General features: G+C 44.8%; 1 protein-coding gene across 1 annotated transcript in view; it reads right to left on the bottom strand.

Moving 5' to 3' along the window:
• Nucleotides 1-14,999, bottom strand: part of atf7ip (activating transcription factor 7 interacting protein) — a 36,967-nt gene extending 21,968 nt beyond the window's left edge. Inside the window, exon 1 of the mRNA XM_061829872.1 lies at nt 14,055-14,999. The gene's annotated coding sequence lies outside the window, so the exon portion shown is untranslated. The remainder of the gene's footprint in view (nt 1-14,054) is intronic.
• Between the last annotated feature and the right edge of the window lie 7,601 nt (nt 15,000-22,600).

Raw genomic sequence — 22,600 nt, 5'->3', positions numbered from 1 at the left:
TATCTCGTGCATCCTCCTCTCTCGCACCCACTGTCCTCATGTCCTCCCTCACAACATCCATCAACCTTTTCTTTGGTCTTCCTCTCGCTCTTTTGCCTGGCAGCTCCATCCTCACCACCCTTCTACAACTAAGGGCAGAAAGTTTTATCTTGTCTCATTAGAATCCTATTCCTCAACATCTTGGAGTCTTTCAGCTGTTTTTGCAAACTCCATGCAGCCTTTCATGCGTCTTGCACTGAGGAGAAGCATCCGTCAGGGCACTCTGCCATAAAGCCCAGTCTGCGGAGGGGTGCAGTGATGACTGACTTTCTAGAACTTTCTCCCAATTTCCGCATACATCTCTGGAGCTCGGAAGGCTTGCAGTAATGATGGACTTTTTCGAACCTTCTCCCATCTCCCAGATGCATTTCTGGAGCTCAGCTACAGCGATCTTTGGGTTCTTCTTGACCTCCCTTTCCAAGGCTCTTCGACCCCGATTGCTCAGTTTGGCCGGACGACTAAGTCTTCCAAGGGGTTTGGTCGTCCCAAACAACTTCCATTTAAGGGTTATATGGAGGCCATTGTGCTCTTAGGAATCTTAAGTCCAGCAGATTTTTTACTTCGTTACCTTGGCTAGATCTTTCCCTCGCCACAAGTCTGTCGCTCAGCTCTTCAGGCAGTTCCTTTGACCTCATGATTCTCATTTGCTCTGACATGCGGCTGGACTCCAATGAAGGTGTAGAACATTCCCAAAGACAATCAGAACAAATGAACAGCACCAGACTTAATTGTGTGGATGTCAAAGCAAATGCTCTGAATACTTTTGGCTGTGTGATATTGTTGTTGTTCCATGAACATCGACCTAAACTGAGCCAAAGGAGGCTTGCAGTTCTTTTGAAGTTTTCCTGAGTACTTTTGTGGCCTCCTAAATGAGTAATTGCTGTTCTCTTCGGGTAATCTTTGTAGGCCGGCCACTCATGGGAAGGTTCACCAATGTTCCCTAATTTCTCAATTGTTTCTTTATGGATTTTTCTGTAGTTGGGTGTAAACCTAAATCTTGAGAAACGGTCGATCATTTTGGGACAAGTTTTTTCAATCTTTTGTCCAGTTTGATTTTTTCATGACAGATTCTGTTTAAGTGATTTCTTTGTTTGTACAGGTCAGGAAGTAAAAAAAAATATGACATTTCCTGATGGAAGGTTTTCACTCAAAATCTCATGATACATGACCACAATCATTCTTTCCTTTGGTCGTCCTGGTCCTTTTGGAGAAAATTAGCCCTAAGGCATGATGTTTTCACCCCGTGCTTCAATGTAGGTACGGTGTTCTTCGGATGCAACTCAGTATTCTTTCTCCTCCAAACACATCAATTCTTTACCAAAAAGCCATATTTTGGTTTCATCTGACCATCCGACATTCTTCCAATCCTCTTCTGGACTGTCCAAATGCTCGCGAGCAAACATCAGAGGGTCCTGGAGATGTACTGTCTTAAGCATGGGGGCATCTGGCATTCCAGGATTTGGTGTCCGCGGCGGCGCAGTGTGTTACTGATTAATGCCTTTATTACTTCAGTCCCAGCTCTCTGCAGGTCATTCACTAGGTCTCCACGTGTGGTTCTGGGTTTTTTTCCCCCCCTCACCTTTCTTATCATTTTGACCCAATGGGGTGGGATCTTGCGTAGAGCCCCAGATGAAGGGAATTATCAATTGTCTTTCAAGCCTTCACTTTTTAAACAATTCTTCCCATAGTTTATTTCTTTACACCAAGTGCTTGCCTTTTGCAGATTCAGTCTTGGAAGGTTGGTGCAGACCGACAACTTTGTTTGTGTCTTTTGACAGCACTTTGGTCTTGGTCAGAGTGGAGATTGGAGTGCGATTGTTCAAGATTGTGGACAGGTGTCTTTTATATACGGGTGCCGTTAATACAGGTAACAAGTGGAGGACAGAGGAGTATCTTAAACAAGTTACAGGTCTGTGAGAGACAGAAATCTTGCTTGTTTTTAGGTGACCAAATACTGATTACCATCACAATTTGGTAACAAATTGTCGAATTAAATGTGATTCTCTGGATTTGTTTTCCTCAATTTGTCTCATAGGTGAGGAAAATTACAGGCCTCTCTCACCCTTTTAAGTGGGAGAACTTCCACAATTTGTGGCTCACTAAATACTTTTTATCCCACTGTATATTCAAATGAACACACTACAAAAGCAACATTTAATCTCCAAACAGATTCACTTTTTCTTTTCTCAAATATTTCCTTATTTTAAACCCTAACCAACACAATACGCATCCGGGAACTGAGGACACTAATTGTTGAAGCTTTGTATAGTGTAATTCTTTCCCGTCTTTGCGTAATGTAAAACTTCAGTTTCTCAACAGTCTCTTGTCTCTGCTGTCATATTTTGTGCTCTATAATGCCCCACACGTTTAGTAGGAGAAAGGTCTCGACTGCTGGCTAGCTAGTCTAGTAGTCATACTCTTTTACTACAAGGCCACACTGTTGTAACACGCACAGAATGTGAATTGGCACCGTCTTGCTGAAATAAGCAACAACAACAACAAAAAAAAGCGACGTTGCTTGGATGGCAGCATGTTGCTTCAAAACCTCAGGTACCTTTTAGCATAAACGGCACCTTCACAAATTCCACAGGCACTACTACACCCCTATACCATTACAGATATGAGACAAAACTATGTGTCTACTGCACACCGAGCGATTCAACCTTGTAGTGCAATGTATCGAAATGTCGCAGACGACAGCCAATGGACTTCAGCGTTCACACATAGCCAGGACCTGCACTACCAACAAAGCATACAGTTTACAAAGTATCCAGTGTCATGAAAAATATTTTCCCCCTTCCTTCATTAATTTTTTGCATAGCTTCCCCAATGTTTAATGTAACGAAAGAAATGTATATCAGACAAAAACTATCAAAGTAATCATGAAATTGAGTTTTTAAAGTGATGACTATTTATTTAAGGAAAAAAAATACTCAAAGCTACCTGGCACTGTGTCAAAAAAAAAAAAAAAAAAGTATTTGCCCCGTAAACCTAATAAATGGTTGGCTTTGACTCGTTAAGATCCCTGTGGAGATATTTTGGCCCAGTCTCTCTTGCAGAATCATTTTAATTCACCAACACTGGAGGGTTTTCGAACCTTTTTCAGGTCAGGCCACAGCATTTGAATTGGATTCTATCCAGGATTCTGATGAGAGCCACTCAAATGTTTTTTTTTTTTTTCAAGCCATTCATATATTGATTTGCTGGTGTGTTTTGGATTGTTGTCCTCTTGCAGAACCCAAGTGGCCTTCATCTTGAGGTCACAAACTGATGGCGTAACATCCTCCTCCGGGGTGTTCTGGTAAAGACCAGAACTCGGGATTTCATTAATCACAGTCTATCTCAACCAATCAATCATCAGAATAAGGACCATGGCCTCAGATTTAGAGATGTTGATTTTCATCCCAGTCGTGTCACGCTCAGATGCGAACTGTTCCATTGAGGGATAGAGATTTTGGCTTGAGGAACAGATCACAGACACTGACATGAAACTGAACCCCCTCAACACGCCAGGTACACCTAGAAATTTTGCAGCTACACGTAATAAATACAATTGGTGACAAAGGGGAGCCTTTGCAGAGTACAACTCTAATTGGAAACACATTCGATTGGCCACCGGCAATGGGGATCAAACTCTTGACACTGGTTATACAGGGACCGGAGAGCTCATATCAGCAAGTCCAGCACCCCATACTCCCTTCTCCAAGTCCAGAAAACACATCTAGACAGGTTGGGCGAACTCCCATGCACTCTTGAGGACCCTGCTGAGGGTCTAGAGCTGGTACACTGCTCCAAAACCAGGATGAAAACCACACTGCTCCCCCTGAATCTGAGATTCAACTTGTTGACGAACCTTGCTCTCCAGAACCGCGGAATAGACCTGACCATGGAGGTTGGTAACGGTCATTCATTCATCTTCCATTGCAGTTATCCTCACTAGGGTCATGGGCATGCTGAAACCTATTCCAGGTATTTTCAGATGGGAGGCGGAGTACACCCTGAACTGCTCGCAACACAATCACAGCGCATATATAAACAACCATTTGCAGTCATATTCAAACCTACGGGCAATTCAGTCTTCAATCAACCTCCTCTGCATGTTTTTGGGATGTGGGTGGAAACTGGAAAGCCCAAAGAAAACACACGCAGGCACGGTGAAAGCATGAAAACTCCTCACAGGCAGGATCAGGAATTGATCCAAGGTCCTCAGAACTGTGAGACAGATGTGCTAACCTGTTCACCATGGTGTCACTGGCTGGTAATCGCAATATGATAATATTCAACACCCATTTTGCACATCACACCATGTCTGTATCCAATATTTTGCAGCCCTATGGGAATCATCCCTGTTTGTTTTCTTGCAAAGGTAAGACAAGCCTGTTAGTTATTTTTGGCCAGTAATGGTTGTAGCCTAAGAACCCTGCCATGGGTGCCATTTTTTCCCAGTCTTTTCCTTCATGTTGATGAACTGTTCATGAACTGAGGAATGGTCCTACAATGCCGCCGTTTTTTAGGTTTTTCTTGGGTTCATTTGTGACCTCCTGAATGAGTCACTGAAGCGTTCTTGAAGTTAAGTGTCGTAGACAAGCCAATCCTGGGAAGGTTCAGCACTGCTTTGTTTTCCGCATTTGTGGACAGTGACTCAGTCAAGTACTGAAGCTTTAGGAATGGCTTTGTAGCCCTTTCCAGAATAGATGTACATTTATTTTGCATATTTTCTTCAATTTCTTTGGATCATGGCATTTTGTTTGAGCTTTTTGAGATCCTTTGGCCGGCTTTATTTCCAGAGGTTCTATTTAAGTGAGTTCTTGAATAAATGGCTGGGGAGATAACCAGGTTTGGGTGCGGTGAGTGGAAAATGAACTGAAGTTTTCCAAAAACTGATGTCCCACAGTTGGAGTATTTAACAAGGGTGTAATTCCTTTTTGACACAGGGTCAGGTAGCGTTGAAGTGTTTTTCCTGTATAAATGCAAAGTCCAATTCCAGTGGTTTCTTTCTCTCTCAGTGTGAAACCCAAATATTGTCAGTCTCCAGAAAAAAAAAAAAAAGACAATGTACTCATTGTGCCAATACTTTTGGAGGCGATTGATGACATCTAAGGCAATCACTTAAGTTGTTGGTAAGGTTCTCACTTTCCAGCACTACTATAATGTGCCGTACTCCAAGGAGTATCAAGAAGAGTTCAATACCTAGATTCTTCCTTTCCGCCTCCCAAGAATTCTCTTTACATTGTTGAAGGCTGTCTTAGTTCTTCTGAATTTCAATGCAAAAATAAATTAAAAAAAAAAAAAAAAAATCTGCAACAAGCAGCAGACACAGATCTGCATCAACTGGCGTCGGAAAATCATTGCAGGTAAATTAGTTGGAATATGAATCAGGAAACCAGAGTACCAGGATAAAAACCAACGCAAGCACAGGGAGACCATGCATAATCCACCGGAAGGCCACAACCCAGATTTGAAAAACCACAATCTCTTAACTGTGAGGCGGCTGCGCTAATCAGTTGTCCATGGTGCCGCCTACATACTGCATTGTTCAAGTTTATTCATTTTACACAAAAAGTGGCATAAAAGAGAAACTGACCCTGCTCTTTGGGGAGTCCAATTCAATTCATTTTATTGTCATTCTGTTTTTAGCAGTAAATAGAGGTGTCGTATTTAAATGGTTTGAAACGTCATCTAAAAGTGTTGCTACTCAAAACATGAACAGAGTACAGTAATCCCTCTCAACTTCACACTTCACCTATTGTGGCTTCAGTGCATCACGGGGTTTTTTCCCACTGCAAGCCCCCCACGCCCCCCCAAAAAAAAAAAACAGCCAGGTCGGCTTTTGGGAACAGATTGGCTGTGCATCATCAAAGCCCCACCCAGCAACTCTTACAACCCTCCCTCCCACCTCCTTCATATCCGCCATTTTCTACATAGACTGTGTGGATAACCTCTCTCGTTCACAATGCCGCCAAAGCGCTGTGATCAAGTTAAAACTTTTCCCCCGAAGCACCCAAGCGAAAGAGGAAGATGCGAAATGAGAGGATCGTTCGAAATGGGAAGTGTGTTCTCTTTGAAGAAAGCGGATTACAGAAAAACAGCCCAGTGACTGAGGAAGAGGAAGATGATGACGATCAGCGAAGAAGTTGGCACTTTTTGGATATGATCAAAGACAGGAGAAGTTACGCTTTTGTGGCGCCATTATGGCGTGAATGAATCAGCACCAGCGAAATGTGTGATAATGAACCTCAAACTACAATGAGGGATTCACTCCTCTGAGGACGAGGCTTTTTGGCAAGCAAAGGTTGGTTTCAAAAATTTCAAAAGCGTTGTGCCCTCAAGCATGCGACATGGGACGAGCTGTCGAGTTTAGCAATTGTGTTGACGGGGTTATGTCCTTGTACAGGGTGCTGGATTAAATGTACATAAAGTTCTCAGATTTGTTCTGTTGTTTTGCTTTTAGTGCTCTTTTGCTATGCTTAATATGTTTACATTGACTTGCATTTGCTTTGTTTGCTTTATCGACTCACGGTTGCTTTGTTTGTCACATTTGCTGTGTTTGTTACGTTTTGGACAAGCGCTAAGTAAATAAAAAAAAGGATTCGTGAAGATGTGGCCAGAACGGGTTGGAGATGATGAGTCACATCCAGTGTTCTCCTCGCGAACAAAAGTTCCTCTTGTCGGATGAAAGGACTCCACAACACAAAATGGAAGTGACGTCACACCAGTGAAGCGGACGTGATGTAACAACGGCACGACGGAAGTGGTGTCACAACAGTGCGTCTGAGACATTCGGTGCTCTACACGAGAAGACATCACACTTTTGCTTTGTTTGTGACTTTTTGTACGGCAATAAAAAAGATTTTGTTTTGCTGTTATAGTTTAACAATTTTTGTCTCAAGTATGTTTCCACACAGCCCCTCCAAAAGAAGTCTCCAAGTGATGAATGGTAACTATACAGTAGTGTAATACAGCGTTTTATAATTTAGATTATAAATGTATAATACTGTATTAAGATGGCAAGGTGGCCAGCCGTAAAGCGTTGACCTCACAGTTCTGAGGACCCGGGTTCAATCCCAACCTGCCTGTGTGGAGTTTGCATGTTGTCACGGTGCCTGCGGGGGTTTTCTCCGGGCACTCGGGTTTCCTCCCAGATCCCAAAAACATGCGTTAATTGAACAATCTAAATTGCCCCTAGGTGTGATTGTGAGAGTCTGTCTGTCTCTGTGTGCCCTGCGATTGGGTGGCAACCAGTTCAGGGTGTACCCCGCCTCCTGTCAGATGACGACTGGGATCGGCTCTTGCACTCCTGTGACCCTCGTGAGGATAAGCAGCTAAGAAAATGGATGGATATAAATAAAAATAATAAATAAATATATATCATATTTATAAGGTTGTGTAATTAAAGATTTAACAAAATACTTCTTTTTGTCTCAAATATGCAAAGTACAAATACTGTCGACAAATTTTAAACCTTCGAGTACCCACATTAACATACATCTCCCGCTACTTCGAGGTTATTCACTTTTCGCCCGGTGGTTCTGGTCCCAATTAGCCATGAAAAACAAGGGATTACTGGAAGACTTTCATAATTGTCACCTTTTTTTGAAAGGAGTTTTGGAGGGACCGGAATATCATAGACACAAAGCCAATTGACCCCTCCGTAGAAATTGCGTCATCCGTGTCGCTGACCAATCAGAGGCCAGAGATCTGCATAAACCACGCCCCTTGTTGGCGTCCGCCATTACCTCAGACAACGTTGCATGGTCCAGTAGAGCTTTTGTTAGCGTTTTATCGCGTATTTGGGTTCTTTAACAATAGAGGTGTCGTCACGGACTTTGTAATAGTGACGACAGGTATCCTGAAAGGCTAGTTGGTGGAGTTCGATTCCTACCCTTTCCAAAACCGAAGACCCAGTACGAAAAATGTCTTCAATGGATCAAACTTTGTGGACGATCGTATGATCAACTGAATCCATCTAAAATCAACCGGAACAGATATGTTTGCACGAAGGTAAAGCCCGATATTTGATTTTCAATACATGTCTCATATAAATGAATTAGCAGTTCTTCGCTTGCATAACATAGCTACGTGTGAATGATTGACACACTTGATCTGTGTTGAGCGATATTTTGCGATGATCTGACTGCACAAACGTGTCTCTGTTCGGCGGCTACCGAGCTAAGCTAAACCGGACTAGCGAGTCCTAAAAGCCTTCGACGTGCACAGAGACACAAAGACTGAAGGAAGGATGTTTGAGAACACTATAAAGTAGTGATTATCATACTCGGTCGGGACTTACGTAGGTTCGGCACTAATTCAAGAATAATTATTGAGGGGAGCGCGTGACGTTACACAAAGAAAACGAGAGAAACAACTCGTAAATCAAGCCTCGCCTTCTTTTCCTTCATACGGCGCTTCACAAACGGCTATACAGATACACTTACAGATTCTGCACACAAGTGTGATAGGTAACACGAAAATAGGAAACTGTCAATGACGAATTTGTCTTTGGGTTATAATATATGATATTATGTGGCTTCTCGGTCTTCCTCTGACTCCGGAAAGATCTCGCGGCAATATCAACGGTTTCTCCGTCGATATGCATGTAAATACCATTGAAATACTTGAAGCCCTGCTGTCTGCTTTTCAAGGATATTTCACCGTTAGCTAAGAATGCGAGTGAGAAATCAGCCGGTAAATCGGACAGTTTCGCTCTAGTCTTTTCTTGCTGCGCCGATATTTTGGCTAATTGTTTGTCTGACGTCGGCGCACGCGGCGTGACGTCACTTCAGGAGGCGTGGTTAAGTGCCCTGTACGGAGGGGTCAATTGTCCTCCAGTGATGCCGTCGCATGGCATATTGAGCATTCTTTGATGTACAGTGGTACCTCGGTTTACAAACAGCCCGGGAGACGAACAGCTAGAACGAACTAATATTTTGAAATCGAAAAGAAAGATGACATCACTTTACACAATTTCAGTTCACTAACCGTCTTTGTATAGAAGTGGAAGGCTCAGTCGCGCTTTTTCCTAATGCTACAGAGTTGGGTTTGGTCTGTCAGCTTTACTATTGAATTAATGTTAAATAATTTGTACAGCAATTTGCACATCCTAAAAATGCTAACATGAGTGTACCCAAAGAAAATTAAAAGGAAAACCTGAAGATTTGGTGGATTCAGCTGGGGCAGCAAGGAACGAGGACACGCTAGCTACCGACAGCTAGCTAGCAAGCTCATGAAGCGGTCGAGAAGGCAGTGGTCCCAGCCAGACGATGTTAACCACACTGAGAGAGGTGAAATTCTGGCCGGGTTCCAGCGCGAGAGCTCACCGGTGATATCGTGTTCGAGATGCGTCTCTCAGTCTACCGTTTCTGTGCAAATCCCGTTCCCTTGCAATTTAATGCGCCATCTTAAATTGAGCAACGACACAGCCTTGTTTACCGTAACCATGGATACCGCTAACCCGAAATGGCTGCCAAGGCCCACAATGCAGCGAGGTTCCCAAAGCATGCAGTCTTCTTCTTCTTTTCCTTTCGGCTTGTCCCGTTTGGGGTCGCCACAGCGTGTCATCTTTTTCCATCTAAGCCTATCTCGTGCATCCTCCTCTCTAATCCCACCGACCGTCCTCATGTCCTCCCTCACAACATCCGTCAACCTCTTATTTGGTCTTCCTCTCGCTCTTTGGCCTGGCAGCTCCCTCCTCAGCACCCTTCTACCAATTATACTCACCTCTCACTTCTCTGAACATGTCCAAACCATCTAAGCCTGCCCTCTGCACTCTCACCTTGTCTCCAAAACATCCAGCTTTGGCTGTCCCTCGAATGAGCTCGTTTCTAATCCTATCCAACCTTCTCACACCTTGCGAGAATCTCAGCATCTTCATTTCTGCTACCTCCAGTTCTGCTTCCTGTTGTTTCTTCGGCGCCGCCGTCTCTAATCCGTACATCATGGCCGGCCTCGCCGCTGCTTTATGAACTTTGCACTTCATCCTAGCGGAGACTCTTCTGTCACATAGAACACCAGACACCTTCCGCCAACTGTTCCACCCTGCTTGGACCCGTTTCTTCACTTCTTTACCACACGCTTCCAAAGCATACAATAATACTTGCAAAAAGGCTAACACATTGCATTTCTGAGTAAACACGTTAAAATGTGTTATCACTTGTTGCTATCTTGCGCTGTACTTTTAGATTACACACTGACAAAAACAGGACAAACAATTTTGTTCTGGACCTTGAATTGATTACTTGGATTACCATCAATTTCAATGAGAAACAAACATTGGCAAACCAAGAGAGGGGATGAATAAAATACGTAACCCGAGGTTCCACCGTATATTGTGTGATTTTGCTATCAAGAGATGACAAACTTGCAATGATAAGTCAATAAAAATCTATATATATATATATATATATATATAAATTTAAAAGTGTATGGGCGGCACGGTGGATCAGCTGTAAAGTGTTGGCCTCACAGTCCGGATGTCCAGGGTTCGGTGTGGAGTTTGCATGTCCTCCCCGTGCCTGCCTGGGTTTCCTCCGGGTGGGCACTCCGGTTTCCTCCCACATCCCAAAAACATGCAACATTGATTGGACACTCTAAATTGCCCCGAAGTGTGATTGTGAGTGGGGCTGTTTGACAGCTGGGATAGGCTCCAGCACTCCCGCGACCCTCGTGAGGATAAGCGGCTCAGAAAATGGATGGATAAAAAGTGAATGGCGGCACGGAGGATCAGCTGTAAAGCATTGGCCTCACAATTCTGAGGTCCAGGATTCAATCCTGGCCCCGCCTGTGTGGAGTTTGCGTGTTCTCCCCGTGCCTGCCTGGGTTTCCTCCGGGTGGGCACTCCGGTTTCCTCCCACCTCCCAAAAACATCCAACATTAATTGGACACTCTAAATTGCCCCTAGGTCTGATTGTGAGTGCGACTGTTGTTGCTCTCTGTGCCCTGCAATTGGTTGGCGACCAGTTCAGGGTGTACCCTGCCTGCTGCCCGATGACAGCTGGGATTGGCTCCAGCAATCCCACGACCCTTGTGAGGATAAGCGGCTAAGAAAATGGATGGATGGATGGATGGATGAAAAGTGTTCTTACCTGGATTGAGTTGTCCTGCTTGTGAATTTGAAACCAGTGATAGAAATTCCACCAACCAAGCGAAAACGGTTCAGCGTTAACAGGGGATGGACATGAGTATTGCGATTTGATGACGGGCTGCAGAATAACTCAAACAGGATTATGTTCAGCCAAATTAGAATTAGCTTTGCTACATGCAATACGTGGAGTTGAGAAAATGAGACCACGTGAATTTGGGAAAATTTGTTTGCTGGTACATGGAATTATGAAACAAACGAATGATCAGATTGAACGGAGCAGAGCTCTGGTAAAGTAAGCGAGTCATTTCACTCGGTTTCCTTTTGCACGTTAAAGTAAAGAAAGTAATTGTACGCGTCCATGGTGTCTCCAAAAACTGCTCATTGGTAGTTGTATTGAACGTAGCCCTCACTACAGATAGGTACTCTTTGCATTTCGTACCTTAAAACCGAGGTCTGTGACAACCCACGATTTTTGGACACCATCAAGTACAGGGTGAAAGGGGATGGGATCCAGTCTCTAACGTGCTTAGTTCTACGCTGTTCATGTGGCAGACATTTTGCCTCACTCTATCTGATGTGTGTAACGTGAAATCGCTAGAGCGGCCATGATCTGCAGCCACAGGAGCTAGTCTTCGTCTGGCCCAATATAAACACGCCAAATGCATTCTCCCCAGATCGGATAACGCACAACGTGTACACAAAAAGGTCGATTCAGTCTATGTTTTTGAGCGTAATAGACGAAATGGATTTAAATGCCCTGCGGTTTTAGGATTTTGCACGTCGTTTCCTTGAGCAATCGGATGGAATAATGCACATGCTCTGTTAAAGATCTCAAAAACTACACTTGTGAAGCCGTCCAATCCGCAACTATTTAAATGTCAAAGTTTTGTAGTTGCTAACCCGGGTTATGCAATTAGATGGGCCCTGAAATTGTCTGGGGAATGATCAACTGAACAGAACGGCCTTTCACAAAGGCCCCAGTTCTGAAAATCTGCTCCGAGGAAATACGGTACACGTCACACCACAAATGAATTTGTTATGATGAATGCGGGTAAACCCGAGAGACTCTGCTCAGTGCCAAATTAATCAGCTTGCAAAAGTATGGCTACATTTTACTCTGTGGCTTCGACAGAAAACAGAGCCCTGGTAACTGATCTAGAAATCACAACATCTAAATCAACTCGATTGGATACATTTGAAAAGAGAGGCGAGAGGTTCAAAACTGCTCCTGCCGACCCAGCGGCTGAAATTAAGCCACACCCACATTCAAGGACACTGTGGCGCATGGAAAATTACTGGCCTGTACCATTTCAAACCAACAGGGGGGTTGAATGTAGAATGACTACAGGCAATGCAGCAGCTAGACACTCACCTGGAACAAAATTCTGCTGCCGGAGAGGCCCAAGGATGGTGTTCAACCTAAAACTATTGAAATCTAAAAAGTATTCAAATACCTTACATTTTTTTACTAACCAAACTGTGATGCGGTATTTACAAAGTCACAGTGAGTTTATTTTTCATTTTTTTGCATTGATGATGTTTCTTAGTCACAAGCCCGACAACTTCTCAACAAAGCCGTTCCCTTAAAACTGTCACCTCTGCAGTCTGCTCGGCACGGTGCTCGCTTCATCTCTGACACATTCTGTTCAAGCATCCAGACGGGAGACACCCAGGACACGCGGATCAACACCCAACGCTCGATGTTCAGTAGCAAGAAAATCGCTTCGGATCATAGCCCAGTAGTGGACAAAGATCACAGACCAGAAAGCAATGGCGGGACGAACAATTACGAAAGAACCAGTCAGACAACAGACACGGCTGTGTCCTAATCCCCAATTCGATTCTCAGCCTCAAGGGGACGTATTCGAGTCCCTACGGGCAATTTCTCTTGGCTATCAAAGCAATTTAATGTCATTTTTCAATATTTGCATAAAGTATGTGTACTATCACAAGTATTCAATCCATAGTAAATGTACGCAAAATCGTTGATATGAAATGCATAATTGTTTAGGCGTCGTTACAATATATCATTTCTGTATAACTTGGCGTGAATGCGGTAAAATGTATCGAAATGTGGAAATTTAAGTTAAAAAAAAATGTAAAATGTATTTTTTTGCTAATGACGTGATCAAACGCAAACAGTACGCCAACGGTTAACGAAACATCAAAGCGAGCACAAAAAGCACTAAGGCAGGATAATAACGAGTTTACGTTGCCATTTGTCTTTTGCGGCTATTTCTAATTTCAACTACTAAACATGCTAACAGTTGCTACACTAACAATCGCAAGATAGCAACCTGAAAGAGACAGCGGCCTGAAACAACCCAGCTTTGCACCTCTCCCTGTATTTTGGTAGCGTGTTGAATGACGGTTGATGAAATGCTAGCAAGCTAATAGTTAGCATGGTCACGGGGAAAAAAAAAAATCGCATCCAAAATACAGAAAGTGCTAACGTCCTCATGAAAGCGCATAACAGTTTGACGTTGTAATAATTTGGTCGAGAGATGTTCAAGAAAATAACGTATGAAAAATCCCAAGACACCATAAATGATACGCATATTTCGATAATATTTTGTTAATAAACTGGACATTTTCACATTATTATTATGGCTTGGAATAATCGAGAAATGTGAACATTTAAGTAACATAAAAAAAGTAAGGCAAAACAAACGAAAAAAAAACAAATAGAATGACTAGTAGTTAAAAAAAAATAACTGCGGCAGTCACACAATTACGAAAAGCAATGGCTAACGAATTGCGTCCGCTTAAAAGTGCAAATGTAAAACTCTTCAATTGAAAGAAAACTGTACATATGGGTACAAATGTGTCACGATAAAGAGCCAACTATGAAACTAATGTTTTTGTGTTGTAATAATATTCAAAAGGCTTTTTTTCTTGCATGCTAGCTAGCTGCGGCTGCAGTACCATCACTCACCGGCAGTGGCGTCGTCAAAGGATGTTCCTACGATTTTTCCCGATTGTCAAGAAACAAACTCCTTCAGCTCGTCTTCCGCGCTCTGGGGATGCAGTTCACTTCCCGACTTCCTAAATAGTCCCGCTGGCCCGGAAAAAAAAAAAACAAAACAAAAAACTGTGGAGAAGGAGCCGGCTACGCGTGCCACAACGGCGACCGACGATCTACGGTCTGGCGTTCAGTTCGCTTTGGCGCTTGCGAGCCGACTCCGGCGGTCCTCGCTCAGTCGTCCGATCGCTTGCAGTCGCTCCTCCTCTTTTCCAAATCACGCACGCGACAAAAGAAAAAAAAAAACGACGTCTGCGTCCGCGGAGGCGGGCAGTGAGCAGCCAGTGGAGGAGGAAGAAGCCGAGTGGGAGGGGAAATGGTGGAGACTACCAACCGACGTCCCGGTCTTCAGTTGGCTCGCTCGCGTGCGCGTGAGCGCTCCCCCCTGCCGCGGCTACAACCGAGAAGGTCGCTCGGTAATGGGGAAGGTCTGTGAAAGTCCGCGCGAGACCGTCTCCTGTTGGGACTGAAGCACGAGCTCAACTGAGACAGCGGACGTTCCGGACTGCACTGAGACAGAACGGGAACATGGCGGATGGAAAAAACGGTAGGGCCGGCCTTGTTGGACCTGTGGGGGAGGGATTAAATGGCGGGGAGGAGCCAGAACGGACAAGAATCCCAAGCAAGCGTAGTTCACTTGAAACTGCACGGGGGCCCTCCGTTTGTCTCACGGTTCTACGAGTTCAAGGTTCAAGATCTCACACCGGAACCCAAATCCGGGCATTCAGCGGGCGCTCGCCCGACTTCATCTGCCGCTTCATGCAGTTGGTGCGTAATCGGAATTATTCAAACCAGCAATAAAAGCCTCATATAACGACACGCAACTGTTCATCTGAAGCAGATCACAATCAATAATTATCTAAAATGACACCCCCCCCCCCACACACACACACACACACACTTATCAGCCACTTAACCTCACAAGGGTCGCGGGGAATGCCGGAGCCTATCCCAGCTGTCGACGGGCAGGAGGCGGGGTACACCCTGGACTGGCTGCCAGTATTAATGTGTGCAAATTGAGACCAAAGTCAAAACTTGCTCGCTCTGACCAACCAATCCGAGGACAGAACAAATCCTGAAGTTGTTGTGGGCCATCTGATGCAGACTTGAAACCTGATTGGTTAAAGAAATAGCGCCTATTGCCAATATGGCCAAAAGTACATCGCACGACGCTTTCTAAAGGTCACGGGCGGGTGAGATTGACATAACAGTACAGAGTTTGAAATCTAGAGAGAGAGAAAAACCCAACATTTCATAAGAATCGTGAGAAAAACGAATTTGAAAGCAGTCTCTTCCATTTAACCAGAATAAAACAGTTGGACACATGCATTTATTTTCTAAAAGAATGGAGAAAAATGATATTTTCTGGCGTAATGGACCAAACCAGTAACTAACTCGATCAATTTATACATTCATTCATCTTCGACCGCTTATTCGAGGTCGGGATGCGGGGACAGTAGTTTTAGCTCGGATGCCCAGACTTCCCTTTCCTCAGCCACTTCATCCGGCTCTTTCGGGGGGGATTCCGACGGGTTCCCAAGCCAGCGTGGAGATGTAATCACTCCGGTGTGTCCTGGGTCTTCCCCGGGGTCTCCTCCCAGTGGGACATGCTCAGAACACCTCACCAGGGAGGCGTCCGGATCAGTTGCCCCAGCCACCTCATCTGCCTCCTCTCAAGGCGGAGGAGCAGCGGCTCGACTCTGAGCCCTTCCCGGATGACCGAGCTTCTCAACCCTTCTAGAAGGGGTTTTCCACCCCGCCTGCCTGTCAAACCTCTCCTGGAATCCTCCGTTACAGAGCTCTACGCCGTCAAGCGGGCCGGCTGTCGGCCGCTGTTTTTCGAAATGGTACCGTTGGTGGAGGAGGGTATTTCTTCTGCAACTATTGTGAACTCACAAGTGGGTGAACTCAACCAGCGAGTAAGTGAGATCATGAAAAGCCATTAGCAAATCGGTGAGGTTTCGGTAACAAAGAGGACAAAAGAACAGTGCTAGACTCATTTCTACAGCGGTCCTGATCTTGAACATACTCTGCAGGCTGGATTAAATAACAGAACGGGTCAGATGAGGCCCACGGGCCTTAGTTTCCCCACCGCAGGGTTTGGTCGAAGATGGATTTACACTGCAGTTCCCTCCCCTGTTTGGTTGCCAACTGGATTTTTTTTTTTTTCCCCTACATCCATCTCTGGAGGTTCCAAACGACACATTCCCGCTACCACAATCGCTGAACGCACAAAGCAAACCACAAGCGGTTAAGGTGGAAACAACCGCGCAGGTGTCCACCACGGGGCCACATCAAAGCAAAGTGATTAATTCTATCATTTGTTGCTACTTGGTTTACTTTGAATTCTTATCCATCGCAGGGTAGGCGACATCCACTTCAAGTTTACGTGGCAACAATCAAATACTACGGTGTAAACAACAAAAATAAAAACACTTCAACGCATCAAACGTGTCGAGATCCTAACGTGGGGCGGCACGTAGCTCATTTCCTCATTCTGCTGATGTCATGCTGCAGTCAGCCATTTTGTTGAGTTGGCCGAAACATGCAGTTCTCCAGGCGGCCACGAGGAGGTAAGTCATGCTAACGTAGCAAAAGGCAGCAAGACTTTTATGTTCCTGCTCCTGTGGTATAAGGGCAAACTCACTTTGAGGTGAGCCTGTTCCAGGTCCAAAATCCAAAGGATGAGGATTTACAGAGAGCTGGATTGATTCTCCCTCTGTCGCGTTTGTCCCTCTGAATTCTTTCTGTCTCTCACACAATTGCAGGACACCACACCTGACGGGCCTTTTGAAAGTATGAGTTTACAGTCCTTATCCTACCCTCCTTTGTGACGCAATTCGACAATAACAATAAAACTATCGGAATGAATGATCTCACATTTTTAGTGACGTAAGAATTGCAAAATGTTGCTTCAGAAACACGACATTCGCGGTTCCTTCAGTGTTGAAAATCAGCGCACGTCAATTTTCCAAGCCGCATATCCTCACAATGGTCACGGGAGTGCCGGAGCCTAGCTCAGCTAATATTGGGCAAAAGGAAGACTGCACCCTGAACTGGTCGCCAGTCAGTCACAGGGCATGGAAGAAAAACATAGGATAAAAAAAGTAAAACTAGCATTGAAATCGTTATTAAATTTGCATTAAATGGATTTCTGCATTTTGTCTCTTCAGTTTTACTTCTACGATTATCACACCGGTAGTAGACGTTGAGTTTTTAAGTTTTTTGTTGTTATTTTTGGGTGATTCTGATCGTAATCAAACTGCAACACCCATAAAAAGCTACCGACCAATAATGAGAACCTCTATGTATGTCAAGTTTTCAGGTGTGCTTCTCAGAAGTCACGTTATCGTTTAACTGACCTCAGAGATGGACCCCGTTGCTGTCCAATAGTGTGCGTGTTTGTTCACTTGAATGTCGCGTTATCAGAATTGTGGCTAACCGTCAAATTCTCGTGTTCCTTTCCACTCAAGAACCGAGTCAACAACAAGGAAGCAGATGGCCTTGGTTTACTGACATCTACTGGCATTTGGAAGGAAAATACCTTTTTTGTGACTTCAATGGTTTTTTTTCCAAGGGTGATCAGTTCAACTCCATGAACCTTGTGAGGATAAGCGGCTTGGGAAATGGGGGAGAAAAAAAAAGATGATGATGACAGTCTCATTAATATCTGCAATGCAAAATCTTGCTGTCTGCAAAGAAGGAACCCCTGCATTTGGTGAGGGTCTGGACAAAAGAGCTGGTACAGGAATTTGTGTAATGTCGGAAGTCCCCCCCCTCCCCCAAACAGAATGCTAAGCAGCAGCCATCTGCTCATGATCTGTGAACCGGGAAATAGCCTGCTAACTGACAAACCCGATCTGTGGACCAGGAAGTAGCCTGTTAACTGACAAACCTGATCTGTGGACCAGGAAGTAGCCTGTTAAGTAACAAATCCGATCTGTGAACCAGGAAATAGCTTGCTAACTAACAAACCTGATCTGTGGACCAGGAAGTAGTCTGCTAACTAGCAAACGCGATCTGTGAACCAGGAAAAATATTGCTCACTGAAAAACCCGATCTGTGGAACAGGAAAAATATTGCTCACTGAAAAACCCGATCTGTGGAACAGGAAGTAGCTTAGTTCCCGAAAAACCCGCTTCTAACACTCCTATTTTGATTTGATTCAAAATTTTGTTAACTGTCCTCAATTGAGTACAATGGTAGTTCTCGGCTCATTATAGCTTTGTTCAAATAACAATGGAGTAAGTCGTAGTCCTCAAAACCAAAATGAGTTTGCATGGAATTTGAGCTCAGTGCTCCAGAGGCAATATGACTGTCTAGGTAGGGTTAAAAACCTTGTGGGTCCCCTCACCGATGGGTTCTTTCTTGGTCCAGGAAGTAGCCTGCTAACTAGCAATCCGATCTCTGAACCAGGAAATAGCTTGCTAACTAACAAACCCGATCTATGGACCAGGAAGTAGACTGCTAACTATCAAAACCGATCTGTGAACCAGGAAATAGCTTGCGAACTAACAAAGTCGATCTGTGAACCAGGAAGTAGCCTGCGAACGAACAAACCGTGTCTGTGCACCGGGAAGTATCCTGCTCACTGACAAACCCGATCTTTGAACCAGGAAATAGCTTGCTAACTATATAACAACAGAGTAAGTAGTAGTCCTCAAAACCAAAATGAGTTTACATGAAATTTGAGCTCAGTGCTCCAAAGGCAATGCGACTGTCTAGATAAGATTAAAAACCTTGTGGGTCCCCTCACCGATGGGTTCTTTCTTGGTCCAGGAAGTAGCCTGCTAACTAGCAAATCCGATCTCTGAACCAGGAAATAGCTTGCTAACTAACAAACCCGATCTATGGACCAGGAAGTAGACTGCTAACTATCAAAACCGATCTGTGAACCAGGAAATAGCTTGCGAACTAACAAAGTCGATCTGTGAACCAGGAAGTAGCCTGCGAACTAACAAACCGTGTCTGTGCACCGGGAAGTATCCTGCTCACTGACAAACCCGATCTTTGAACCAGGAAATAGCTTGCTAACTATATAACAACAGAGTAAGTAGTAGTCCTCAAAACCAAAATGAGTTTGCATGAAATTTGAGCTCAGTGCTCCAGAGGCAATGCGACTGTCTAGGTAGGGTTAAAAACCTTGTGGGTCCCCTCACCGATGGGTTCTTTCTTGGTCCGGGAAGTAGCCTGCTAACTAACAAACCCGATCCGTGGACCGGGAAGTAGCCTGCTCACTGACAACCCCGATCTGTGAAACAGGAAATAGCTTGCTAACTAACAAACCCGCTTAAAATGAACAAAAATGGGTTGTTTCTTTGCCCCTTTGTCATATTTGTACTTGTACGAACGTAGCAATCGATGTTACTTTCGAGTTATGGAGTGAACAAGCTAAAGTGCAACTGGGAGAGTTTCCGCCCATCAGCCAAATCGTCGCTGGTTTAGCCTCAGCCTTGCGTCGATGATTCTGAACCTGAAGTTCCTCTTTTTGGGCCGTCCTGTGGTTTTGTACCTTGCTAAATTCGAACTGGCTCCGTCCCGCGTACGTTGTCCAGTTGCCGAAAGTTTCCGCTGGTGACGTTTTGGGTATTTAAAGGCAAAGATTAGAACGGCTCAAGTCGGAGAATTACTTAAGTCTTCATTTGTTGTTTGGGTGTGCATACGATAAACCAGATGACTGTCTTACATTTCAGCTTGGGGGGTGGAGGAGAGGGTTGGGGCTGAAGACATCGAGAACTGTGGAAAGTATCAAGTCCGCTGGGAGGATTGAAGGTGACAAAAAGTACTCATCTGATCATTTCGTCTCTTCTGATTTTTGTACTGTCGAAAAATGATTGGCATCGACGACACATCTTTCATGAACATTTCTAAGGTCTGCTTTTCCCGCTCACCTTGCCAAGATGATCAAATTACGGCGGGTATGCCGGAAGCCAGTTTGTACTGGAACCATAGAAGCATTTGAAAAGATAGGAAATATTGGACGGTGTGCCGCTCGCTATTCAATACGACGTGCTTGGTGTAGCGTGACAGTAGTCAGCGTGCTGCCTCGCAGTCCCGGGTGTTTTGGTTTGAATCTATCACGTCATTGAGTTCATTGAAGACTGTAAACTGACGTCAATCACGGTGTGAATGCTTTTTGAATAAAATATATATGGTTTTTTTTTTTAAATCTATGTGCTCTGGAATTGGCTGGGATCCGGTCCAGGGTCTACACGACGCTCCATCTGGTTCACGAATGTGGTCAAGTTGAAAAGAAATTTTCTGCAGTAAATATAGATCGCAAAATAGTGACAAAAGTTAACGGCACCTCTCCGAGACTCCTTAAGCCCAGCAGGAGTTTTGGGCCTGATCACCAGAGTCACACGCAAGGAGCACAACCAGAAATTTGGTACCGATTGGTTGGGTTTGTCTTCCTCCTCAGTGCAAGCCTGACCTCCAGCGGTCGGATATATATTTACAGCAAATTTGATATTTGGACGAAATTAGCGCTCAAGCAGAATTTTTTTATGCAAAATTCCATCCATCGGTAGACTTCCATCCATCCATCCAATTTCTGAGCCGCTTATCCTCATGAGGGTCACGGGAATGCTAGGGCTGATCCCAGCTGTCATCGGGCAGGGGGCAGGGTACACCCTGAACCGGAGTGCCCACCCGGAGAAAATCCACGCAGGCACGGGGAGAACATGCAAACTCCGCACAGGGAGGGCCGGGATTTGAACACCGGTCTTAACCTATCGTATTTTTGTGTGCGAGGACCACACCCACTCTGATATTCTTCTCCCCGTGCCTGCGTGGGTTTCCTCCGGGTGGGCACTCCGGTTTCCTCCCACATCCCAAAAACGTGCGACGTTAATTGCACACACTAAATTGCCCCTCGGTGTGATCGTGAGTGCGGGTGTTTGTCTCCATGTGCCCTGCGATTGGCTGGCGACCAGTTCAGGGTGTGCCCCACCCGCCTCCTGCCCGTTGACAGCCGGGATAGACTCCCGTGACCCTTGTGAGGATAAGCGGCTCAGCAAATGAATGAATGGAATTAAGTACAGTGTAAACGATCAAACAATGTTACAGTGATGGAAAATAACGTTTGCTGAACGCTGGGGCCTACCACATACTGTCCTTTAATGTCACTCAAGTATTTTGACTGCGTTGGTGTGAAAACTTGCTTGAAGCACAACAGTGCCGAGCAACTTTTTGCACGCAAAGTCGCAAAATGCATTGAAAATGCATTCATCTTCGCTCCCATAAAAAACTTAGACGAGCGCAACCTGAACGGACAGCACTCCCGCGACCCTTGTGAGGATAAGCGGCGAAGAAAATGTAATGGATGCCTATCTCAAGACAAAATATGCGAGCAAAGTCATCGGGAGGTCCAGTGCTTCATCCGCGGGAAGATTATGACATAAAACACGTTTCTCAAAACACACCAGAAGAACCAAGTGGGAAGCGTTTAGAATAGTCAAAATGAAAACAGATGAAAAATGAAACAATTAAAAAAGGGTCGCGTCTGCATTCTACTTGCTAAAGAGGAGAGAAACTCAAAGCGCCTGACGAGTAAAGATCATTCGGCCTCGCAGTTCCAATACTTTCGGAGGACTGCGTGTGCTGCTGTTGTTTCCGTTCTTCCAAGTAAAACTGCTTGCGATCTCATCAAATGAATTGATCGAAGTGATAGGATCACTTGACGTGCGTTCGAACCCTCAACCAACCGAGCCAGGCAAAAATGCTTGGTTTGCCGCACACTTCACGGTAAGAAGAAAATGCAGCAATTCCTCGATTGAGTTCCACATTTTCATCACAACATTGCTTTATGAAAGAAAAAAAAAAAAAAAGAGGCCATCATCTTAACTTCACATTGCAGAAAATGCAGAAAACAATTTGATGATGATTCGGTTAAAGGAGTCGCTGATGGTGTAGCGGTACACACGCCTCCCTTTGGTGCGGGCGGCGTGGGATCGAGTCCCGCTCAACGGTGGTGTCGATATCTGGCCCGCGACTGACCGGCGACCGGTTCAGGGCGTAGTCCGCCTTTCGCCCGAAGCTATCCTGGGATAGGCGCCGGCTCTCCTGTGACCCTTGTGAGGTTAAGCGGCTTGGCTAATGGACGGATGGTCTGTAAATCGGCGAAAGGGTTGAAGGTTGTTTTTCCGAAGCAAAAGCGGAATTTGACAAAATCTCCTTCAAGTTGATTCAACGCGAAGATAATCAGTCGGTTTTCATGAAAATCGGAGAAAATGAATTGGTGACGGATTGAAATTCTGAGTGATTAATCCATCATCAAAACGGTCTGAATTTGAGAATCAAGTCGTTGTCAATGAATCGATTGATTGTTGAACGTCTGATCTGATGTTGGCCTTTTATCAGTGACGCACGCAGATGATCATCCAAGAAACAATCGAATTTGTTTCCTTGAAGGAAGCGCAACATTGCCGCTGCTGACAAGTTGAAATCCTCACACGCCC

The sequence above is a fragment of the Syngnathoides biaculeatus genome, chromosome 9 (genome assembly GCF_019802595.1).
Source record: "Syngnathoides biaculeatus isolate LvHL_M chromosome 9, ASM1980259v1, whole genome shotgun sequence".
Taxonomy (NCBI): domain Eukaryota; kingdom Metazoa; phylum Chordata; class Actinopteri; order Syngnathiformes; family Syngnathidae; genus Syngnathoides; species Syngnathoides biaculeatus.
The sequence above is the reverse complement of the archived record's forward strand: the minus strand, read 5'-3'. Positions and strand labels throughout refer to the sequence as shown.